The sequence below is a fragment of the Protopterus annectens genome, chromosome 10.part0 (assembly GCF_019279795.1).
Source record: "Protopterus annectens isolate FY-2018-M chromosome 10.part0, PAN1.0, whole genome shotgun sequence".
Lineage (NCBI taxonomy): Eukaryota > Metazoa > Chordata > Ceratodontiformes > Protopteridae > Protopterus > Protopterus annectens.
This window is the reverse complement of record NC_056744.1, coordinates 910,328,375-910,339,369: the sequence shown is the minus strand read 5'-3', so window position 1 is coordinate 910,339,369 and position 10,995 is coordinate 910,328,375.

The following is a 10,995-nucleotide window of genomic DNA, read 5'->3' as shown; positions in this document are numbered from 1 at the left end:
AATATGAATGATTCACTGGAAAGGCCGCTGATTCCATACAGTCGAATGCTATGCCATCGCCTAATAGGTAACCGTTCTCGATACTGTATGCATGTATTCCAATGTAATAGGCATCACAAGGTGGGAACACATTGTATGAGATACACACAAATATGATTGTGTCACTGGACAGGCCACTGATTCCATACAGTCGAACGCAATGCCGTCGCCTAATGGGTGGCCAATCCCGATACTGTAGTCATGTAGTCCGATGTAAAAGGCATCACAAGGTAATATTGTGGTCCTTGTTCACACTCAGGGGTATGAGTGACAGTTGCAAGAACCAATGTCGGTGCATTAGCAAGTGCGGGATCGAGCGGGTGTAAGCGCGTTTGGCTACCAGTATGTGAGTACTGCATTGGTTAAGCAATGTAGAGGCTAATCGAGCGTAAGAGGCTGTAACCAGAGGATATCATACAGCGCAGTCATTCAACAGTATAGGAATGTATCCCATCATGTAGATGCACATGTGAGTGTTTATGTCCAGCATATAGGTATATACATATATAGAAATGTATCAGAGACATACCATGTGGCAACAAAGCATTACAAACGAATGAAACGGGAAACACCAGCGACGCCTGTATTATGTAGTGGTGTTGCTCTATGTTATCACAAGACTCCCTCAGACAGACATGTGTCAGTCATACATGCAAATAGTTGTACATTGGCTGTATACAGCACTCTGTGCATGTAATGTACATTAACACAACAGTACCTGTCCAATCGTTATGTGTGAGCAGTACTCCTACAATGTGCTGTGTGCAACATCATCATCATGATAAAGGTAAATGGGGTAACCATAGAGGGGCCAGTAGTGCTTTGTGTACAATAGGGTTGTCCTCCTCATGTGTACCTGGACCATGTAGGAGTGATGTCCATACCAGGATCGTGCACCTGAGGGACAGTGGTGAGGATAACACTAGTATGTTATGATGCATATTACAAGGGTTTCATGTGTCCAGTGGGCATGTGTGTGTAATGGACAGCTATATATAGGGCAGATGGTGTCCTAGGAGCCGAATGGCCTTGTGTCTGTAGGTGATGGTCAGATGTTGGGGAAGGAGTGTAGGTATGGCCGTGGAGGATAGGTAGGAGCACAGAAATGATAGCATACAGGGTTGGTATATGACACATGTGGGGGGGATACACCCTGGATGGGGATGTGTCGTCAGCATTCAAAAGCCCATGGGAACAGTGGGACGGAGGTCCCCAGCCACGGGCAACTGCCACTGCACCTACACAGCTGCAAAGGAGGCAGTGCTGGGGGCTGTCCAGGAGGGGCAGCATCACCCTGTAAATGTGACACTCCACCCTTGAACTAGTGTATCTGGCTTTGTAACCCCTTAGGGAGCCACCAACACAACACGTCCAGGACCGTACAACAGCAGATATGTACCTGTCAGGTCCCGCTCCCAAGGGGGACATGCTCCATCCTCAGGAGTGGTACCACCAGAAGGTGGTGCAGAGCCAACAGAGGGTAATATTAATGGCTGGGCTGCAGATGTGTTAGTGCCCGGTGCCATGGTTAGCTGAAGTGGGACAGGAGCCAGGACCTACCAACCCACTCAGCCTATGGTGTTGCGTTTTAAACCCAGATATGGTTTAGTGATAGACAACAGCATACAGGATTACCTACGACAGTATGCATAGATATTACCAGCAACCCAACACAACAGATGGTATGCACTTGCAGTAGGAGCACAACACATGCATATACCGCATGCCAACTGTACAATGTGTAGTAGATGTGTGGCCGCAGCTATGAACAGTTGCCCATCATTGGCTTGTCACTGGGAATCCCACACAATGTCAGTCATACCACTGTCTCATGTGATACATGTCCAGTCAGGGATGCGATGGCAGTAACACATCCCTATCATCATGTACTGTCTGCAATCCTCACACCATGCTTCTGTTGTGCACAGACGTGTGTTCAGTGTGTAACACAGGAATCAAATGGTTGCACACACTGACCAGTTCTCAGATGGCCCTACATATGGGGTTCCCTCATGAACAGAGTACTGTCATGTCTGTATTATAACATGCAGAATAGCCATTACCACACACATGTTAAACAGGCAGTAGTCTCAATGCAGCATAGCTACACTTACATGCTGTAGTTGTGTGGCACATCACCCTCCTGTCATTAGGCAATTTCCCACTGTGGAAAATGATTGAGGTACATCCAGATATCATCTGTGATGCCGTGTCAGAACAACATATCCAGGTACCACTCACGGTGACTGTCATGGCCAGATAATAACATCTTTCCCTAGATAGTGTACTGTGTTCATCATGCAGATGGCTATGGGAACACCATCACAGCTATACCACATGCAATCAGCTAGAGGAGGACTGCAATAGGTGCAGAGGACATCACCTGACCATTTCTAGCTGTTACAATACACATGCTGCTGCTGTGCAGGTGTACACCTTCCCATCCACCAGAAAGTGTGTGTGCGGGACAGTCAAGGTACACCAGGGAAGGGCTTGGAGACTTAACCAGAAGCATCATCTGCCACATGCTAAATAGTACAGGGTCAAACCCCTGACTACTCATTACTATTACATGTGCATGACATTACTACATGTGCCACAAAAGTGACATGTTGCTGTGCTAAGAACATGTGTGTAGGTGAGTGAGTGCCATCTGCAACAGATATAGTAAACATACATTATGTGTGGCACACATGTCAGTCCACATGAATGGATGCCATTGTCACCACAACCATACTAATGGACATGCATTGACACCTTTGCCAGGGCGGCAAATACACAATGTAACTACTTAGTTTGCCACACCACAGTAATGCACAGGACCACATGCACCACAGGGGATATCTGGAGGTTCTAGGGGCAAGGGCATGTGAAAGTGCTTGACAACTGTTGGTATGCCAATGAGGTTTATACTGGGAGTGACTGCAGTTGGGAGCATCACAACCCACATGCAGACACAGGGTGCCAGTACTGTCATGCAGGTATGCATTGCTCCATGGGTGTGTAGTGTTTGGCTGTGCAAGATGGCTGTACAAGGCTGGGTGAGGAGTAATCCTTGCCATCGCGTCATCCGACAATGGTGTGCAGTGCAAGGGTGTAGTGTTGGCAATGTCCCACATAGATGGGTACTGCATTATCTGGCCTGACATCCTGGTTACCAATGTGTAGGGCCATAGCTTTGCAATACATGCCATGTCTGTGTTAGATAGTCCTTCACATGGACATTGCCTGGGATGTGCATGTCCCACAATACTGTACAGTGACATGTACAGGTGTACCTGGTTTGACAGACACATGTAGTGTACACAGCCTGTTATACCCCGATATGCCAATACTGGCCTGGTGTGGCGAAACCTGCTTATAGTGAGCAGGTCGGCCCTACATCTGCATGGATAGAATGATACAGGTATTCCGTGGTGTCAGTGGCATGGGTCCATACAGGGCACATGTGTACAGCATTGTCTGGCCTTAGTGGATCACATATGATGGTACCACATATGTTGCAGCCATTCAGTGTGGAACATAGTGAAGGCACATTGTCTGCATATATGTTCCTATTGTATCACTGTACAGGGTGCCATGTCCTCTGCAGGCCACTGCAGTCACACCATGCTTACTATCTATCCTCAATGTGCATGTTGCTAGCAACATAGTGGGATATCCTAGGCAAGGTCGTATGTGCATGGCACATGGGTGCAGGACATATACCGGGTACTAGTAAGGCTGCATACTTAGTTCACCAGCCCTTTTGCAAGATGTATGGGTATGGCTTGCCAACACAGTGCCGTGGCTGACTGACAGCTGTACTCCTTGTGAGGCGGCCAATGTGTCATAAGAGGGGTACTATATAGGAAAACTACAAAACCCGCTTCCAAACATGTCCAGTGGTAAGACACTCATGGCCACCACTACACAGGCTCTGACAGACAACACACACTTACCATGTCCTGTATACAAACCCCTACTGTATCCCACTGCAGCAACATGCATTTAGGGCACACACTACAGTGAATACTATAAAGCACTGTACTTGTCTCATGCAGTCAGACACACACACACACACACACACACACACACACACACACACACACACACACACACACACACACACAGAGTTGGCATGTCTGGGATTAGAACACCAACCTAACTACTTTACTGCACTACAACATTACACAGTTACAGAACGCGCTACCGAGATTACTGGGACACAGCACTCCCAGAGGTGTATTTGTAGATGGGTGACATCATCGGCCTTGATAACGGTGGGTATAAGACATGTATGGAGTGTGTGCAGTATAAAAGCATTACTCAGTCCTCAGGCAAACGGGGGGACACACACACATACATACGGCAAGTGTGGGACTAGAACACCGACCTAACTACTTTATTACACTACAGCATTACGCAGTTACAGAGTGCGCTACCAAGATTATTGAGACACAGCAATCCCAGACATGTATTTGTAAATGGGTGACATCATCGGCCTTGCTAACGGTGGGTATAAGAAATGTATGGAGTATGAGCAGTATAAAAGCATTACTCAGTCCTCAGGCAAACGGACACACACACAGACACACACACACACACACACACACACATACACACACACACACACACACACACACACACATACACACACACACACACACACACACACACACACACACACACAGCAAATGTGGGACTAGAACACCAATCTATTTTATTACACTACAGCATTACGCAGTTACAGAACTCGCTACCAAGATTACTGAGACACAGCACTCCCAGAGGTGTATTTGTAGATGGGTGACATCATCGGCCTTGCTAACAGTGGGTATAAGAAATGTATGGAGTGTGGGCAGTCTAAAAGCAGTTTAGAGTCCACTGGCAAATGGGGACAGACATGCACACACACATGCGCACACACACACACACACACACACACACACACACACACACACACACACACACACACACACACACACACACACACACGCCAGTGGTGGGTACGGAACACCTGCCTATTTACAGATTACTGTTACAATACTACATACTTACGAATTGCGCCACACAGACTACACAAGTCAAGGCTGCCATTATGACCGTCTGGGAATACGGACATCAACAGGGATGCTCACAGTTAAGATGTACATACCTGTGAACCTGTGTGTTTAAAGTAGGAATCCATCCTGACCTGGAGTATGCCCATGTGTGGATTGGACGACTACTACCACTATACAGGGTTACAATGGCCATACCCATACACAGAGGCACATAACCAACACAAGGTGTCACTGGGCATGCTCACACACTTAGTAGCACAGGGCTGTTCGGAATGCACTATGTGTCCATCTACACAAGGATATACTGGGCATGCTCATACACTTAGTAGCACAGGGGGCATGCTCACACAGTAGCACAGGGCTGGTCGGAATGCACTACTATGTGTCCATCTACACAAGGATATACTGGGCATGCTCATACTCCTAGTAGCACAGGGCTGACTGGGATGCACTCTGATGCTAAACACGAAGGACCACAGTGGCCATGCTATTACAGGTAGACATAAAGAACACATTGTAATGGGCTCTGGTGATAGTAGTTGTCATTGTTAGTAGAAACGCTGCTCTACATATATTTGACAACGGTCTTTTACACAACATCAGCTGTCATTCTGGGATGACATGGCTGACAGTAGTCAAGCCTTTGTCACATATCACATACATCCATGATACAAGGGAGTGTGGCTATTACCCAAGTTGCATCCACCCACACAGTGCCATTCCAAGGCAAATGTCCCAAACACAGGTTAACTCCCATACACCTATAGGGCAACTGCATTGTTTTCTTATGCTAACCAGTGCTAGATGTGTAGCATCCATATTCACAGCTGGTCACTGTAGATCTAACAATGGGGAGTACTGACATCTGTGCAGTGAGGTACACCTGGCTGATGGCTCTGTAGTGCACAATAGCACTACCACCATATACCTCAGAACCTAGCACTACCACTATACCTCAGAACCAGACATGTGGGCCATAACACAGGTATGGACTGCTCCAGGTGGTGTACCCACATACATAACAGCCACTCACATGTACTGACCGGTTCCCCCATGAAAGGCATCACAGATAAGCCAAGTGCAGGACACAGTGTTACATGCTGCACTCTAGGATGTAAACTTCAGACACCACCATGCCCTCGGACCACCAACACGCAACCATACATGTTGTATGACAGAAGAGTACACCACCATGTGACCCTTGACCTGTGTACTGTACTAAGCACTACATCAACTGTAGAGAGTACACATATACTAACTCAGTTGCATCATGTGTTATGCAATGCAATGATACCACTGTATGTGACCAGGTCAGCTGTACACATACCAGGGGCCCTCGGTACTTTCCACCATTAGCAGATGACTGCTGCTGTACACCAGTATACACCCTCATGTATGGATATGACATACATGTACCTTCCCTGGGTATGTACATGCCACACAAACAACATACAAACAACATACCTGTAAATAGCATAGCTGTTGTCCTTTGTGCAAACAGGTGGCTATAGCCATTACACACATGCACATGGAATGTAGGTCCATGGCTGCTGAATGTTAACAGTACATAAGGTGTGATATCAATGTTGACAGAGGTAACATCCCCTCTGTACTGGTCACCCATCATATCATACAACAGTCCATGTGACATGTATGTCATTACACATATCCACCAATTGCAATGCCTACAAACATGACCAAATGTCAGGATTGTAGGACCTACACACCTGTACATGTAGTGTTCTGCATTCAGATAACATGCATGTGCAGTTGCTGATGTATGCAGGTGGCATGTATCTTAGTAAATCATGCAGTTGCAATGCAGCCTCAACATTGCCAACTGTATATGGTGATATGCTGAATGTACAGAAAGATGTACCACAGGTATGGACAGATGTGTGGAAATAACTAAGTGTGGGGCATCTTTGCAGATGGATGTTTGCTGTGGACAGTTCACAGGTGTGTCACAAGTGGTCGTACAATACCCTGTGTAACCGGTAAGCAATGGTTTCATTAACTGAAGGACATAACACACAACTTAGACAGCTGTCAGGGTGACAGCGAAGGTAAATCACTTGACACCTGTTAATAGATATGATGTCCCTAGTGCATATATCAGCACTGTTGCCACAGGAAGCATCAGTACAGTTTGTAATATGTGCAATACTGCTGTACGTCTGACATACATAACATGAGCTAGGCAGGTCTGATATTCACAGTACTGGCATGTGTGGTTGCGTGTGTGTCCATATATGTCACATATTGTGGGGAATATATCTCAATTGTTACTCACTCTCCTGTACACTAGTGTACACATCTGTAAAGACTGCAATATAGAAAGCAGGACATAGGTAGGGGCGTGTATCTCACACATGTGAGGTATCTGTATGTGCATGACATAGGTGTATTAATTACTGAATGCCACAGTGTGTGTATGTAGGGCTGACTGGTCCCTGGGGTGAGGATGTATGTTAACATACTAAACTAATAAGACCCCTCCCACCATCCAAGCGAAGCATTCGACTATCCATGTTGATGTCCCCGATCTTAGGCTGTACTGACTACCTGTACATGTATATTCTCTGTGGCGCATCATGTAGGTGCATAGTACTGTAATGATGATTTGCACATAGGCAGGGGTCCTCATCCCACCAGTAGCAACTGTGTGCGAGTGTGTGTTACTGTGTCGGTGAATCTGTGAGTGTGTGGGTGTGTTACTGTGTCACTGAATACATGTGTGTCAATACTTGAGTGTGTGGGTGCAGTTGTGTGTTGGCATCCTGTCATGGGAACATGTATTACTAATTCCCAATGAGGTATCACACTTCCCACTGGCCTCTACCCTTGTAATCTGCTAGACCACTCTCTTACCTCACCACTCCATGTAACTGTACCTGTGATGTCACCCTTTATGGATGTCATGTCTGTGGCCACAGTAGCTTAATACACAGCTATCATGCTCTTGGAATGGTAGACATGTTTGTAATGTGGGACATTCTCACTGGTATGTGGCAGCTACACAGTGCATGCTGGTATATTCATACATACCTGTGAGTAGTCCAGATTGACATATGGGACACAAACTGCAAACACTGACATCCACCGGCACGTGCAATTCAGGACATCATGACCAACATGCAGTTACTGTTTTTACACAAGACACATACTGTTAACAGTATTGTATGCCTATACTACATGGTATATCTGCTGCCTGTCAACAGTCCTCAACATTTGTAAACTACACGTATCATCCTAGTCTGTTCACCCTGTGCATCAGACCGTATGAGCATGTCCCTGCACCGATGGTGTGGCTGTCAGGGATGCGGCACAGGCATCATCATATGCACAGGGTGTTAATGTTTGCCGGAGGCCTAGGCTGCACTGTTGTTACACAAGACACATACTGTTAACAGTATTGTACACCTGTACTACATGGTATATCTGCTGCCTGTCAACAGTCCTCAACATTTGTAAACTACACTTATCATCCTAGTCTGTTCAGCCTGTGCATCAGACCATATGAGCACGTCCCTGCACCGATGGCATGGATGTAAGGGATGTGGCACAGGCATGATCATATGCACAGGGTGTTAATGTTTGCCGGAGGCCTAGGCTGCACCATTGGATGACATCATGTGTGTGGGTTTGGGCCTTTGATCTAATTGGGCGTGTATGGATGTTATGCATGTGTGTGTTGCGGTGCCCTACATATGTTTCCAGGGTGTGTGTGTATGTATACACACAGTTCTCCCATGTGTCTGGCCTACACAGGGGTATTATTGACAGCTGCAGACTGTACAGGTGAGGTTTTACAGTTCACAGTATCCGGCCATGGACATGTGACCTGTGCCTGCCAGGGGTTGCACGGGCACTACTAGACAGAGGTGCAGATTGGGTACTGTCTGATGTCACTTGTCCATTGGAACCGTGTCCCTGTTGGGACCATCCTGGGCCACGTGCATGTGGCCTGCTGTGTCGTGGTGTGGACAGCACAGCAACAGATGCACTGCTGCTGCTACCGCCACTATGGGAGCGGGCATGTGAGGTAGCTCGTACACGTAGACCTGACACAGGTGATGTAGCAGGCCTACGTCCTAATCTCGAATGGGTTTGCATCCAGATCAGAGGGGCCATTGTGACTCTACACATGACATATTAGACCCATTAAAGGATACAACACCCCATTTGGGATATACCTTACAAGACAACTGCAACAGCTTGGAAGACCACACTAGTACCACACCAAGAGGATTATTGACCTCAAACAGATGACTTATGCAGCCCAACCAAAGAAACTCCAGCTGTACTCAGTTGCATACCGCATACTCACAGGTGATCTCTTTTTAACATACAAGACCAATGTCCAACCCTGTATTGCTGGATATGCTCCACCTAAATAGAAGCCCCTGAGAGCCACATGCTCTAGGGATATACACCTAACCACAACGATGAGTAGGACATGCTGGCGGATAGATTCCTGACCTGGACACTCCCCATGCTTTGGAACATGATTCCAATGTACATCAGGCAGGGCCCCTCACTAGCATTCTTCAAGGGAAACCTTGACGTGTGGATGGGAGACAGACATGTACCCTGGGGATCACTGCAGTGGCTCTGCTGGGCAGAGGCACAGGGAACTATTGGCTCTGCAGTTCAGAGGCACAGGGAACCAACCTATGGGGGTGGTGAAAGCCAACACACGCTAGCTAGGCTTACAGATGCCCTTGGTAAGACAGCCTAGCACCTACCTTTGCACATATTACATGTCTTATGTGCATGGATAGTTAAATAGCTCTTCCATTTTACTTTGCTATCATGCTGATAAACTGTCGGCTCAGTAAAAGACATATGTATCCTATTATTGTGTATTGTAAATGCCAATTGACATAACTAATGTTTGCCTAACATTACAGTAATGCTATGTAGCTTGTAATACATATCTGTCTACAATACTGTACATTACACAGTTATTGGCACAATATCCCACAATGCAAATCATAATTGCACAATGGCCCAACCTTCCACATGTTATTCTCTGTAATACACCCATACATATGGCTACAGTTACAATAAATCAACATATACTATCCCCTGTTATAGCGCATACTTGTTGGACCAGCCCTGCCACTGACATCGGCTGGTGAGGAGTATTTCTGTTCAAAACCCTTATATAGCATCCCCTGTGGTGTATGCGGTGTTTGCCTTGTGTGACCTACAGCAGTACACACAAATACTACAAGCATTACTATGCTCAACAATACATCACTACAAGATAACTGTTTCCACTATATGGATTGCGTGCACTTTAAATACTACAGAAAGGTACTACATACACAGACATACTGACTGTTCTACATACCTTATTAGTAACCCGAGGTGTCGTTAACTGTTGAGTCAATCCTTTACGGTTTGTGTTTCAATGTTATTTGTAATGTTCTGCTGGTATATACGGATGGTTTGAATGTGTGATAACACATCCTTTTCTAGTTACATATCGGTAACATGTGGTATCCTGTCAACCAATTGCTTTTCCAAAGTAGCTAATTAGATGCACATCAGCTGAGCAGCTACTCCATTAGCCAATACTATGACAACAGTGGTGTATAACTGAATACTCCTTTTGGGCGTTGTCCGTTTGCCTTACTTTCGAGGGAGATGGTCTAGTTGTGTTTTTGCTATATATTTCAACAGCTATATGGAGACGCACAGAGATATATTAGCTTCATGACTCCCGTGAACTGTGTGTAATGGCTAGATGATTTAGTTCTACATGTGAGTACAGCTGTTATATTTCGGAACAGTGCTACTTATGCAGGATTTGTTTGTACCTGATACTTCTGCAGATGTTTAAGTCTGGCAAGGATGTTTGGCCAGCTCAAGGCCATATGGCTATGCATGAACTGTTATGTGG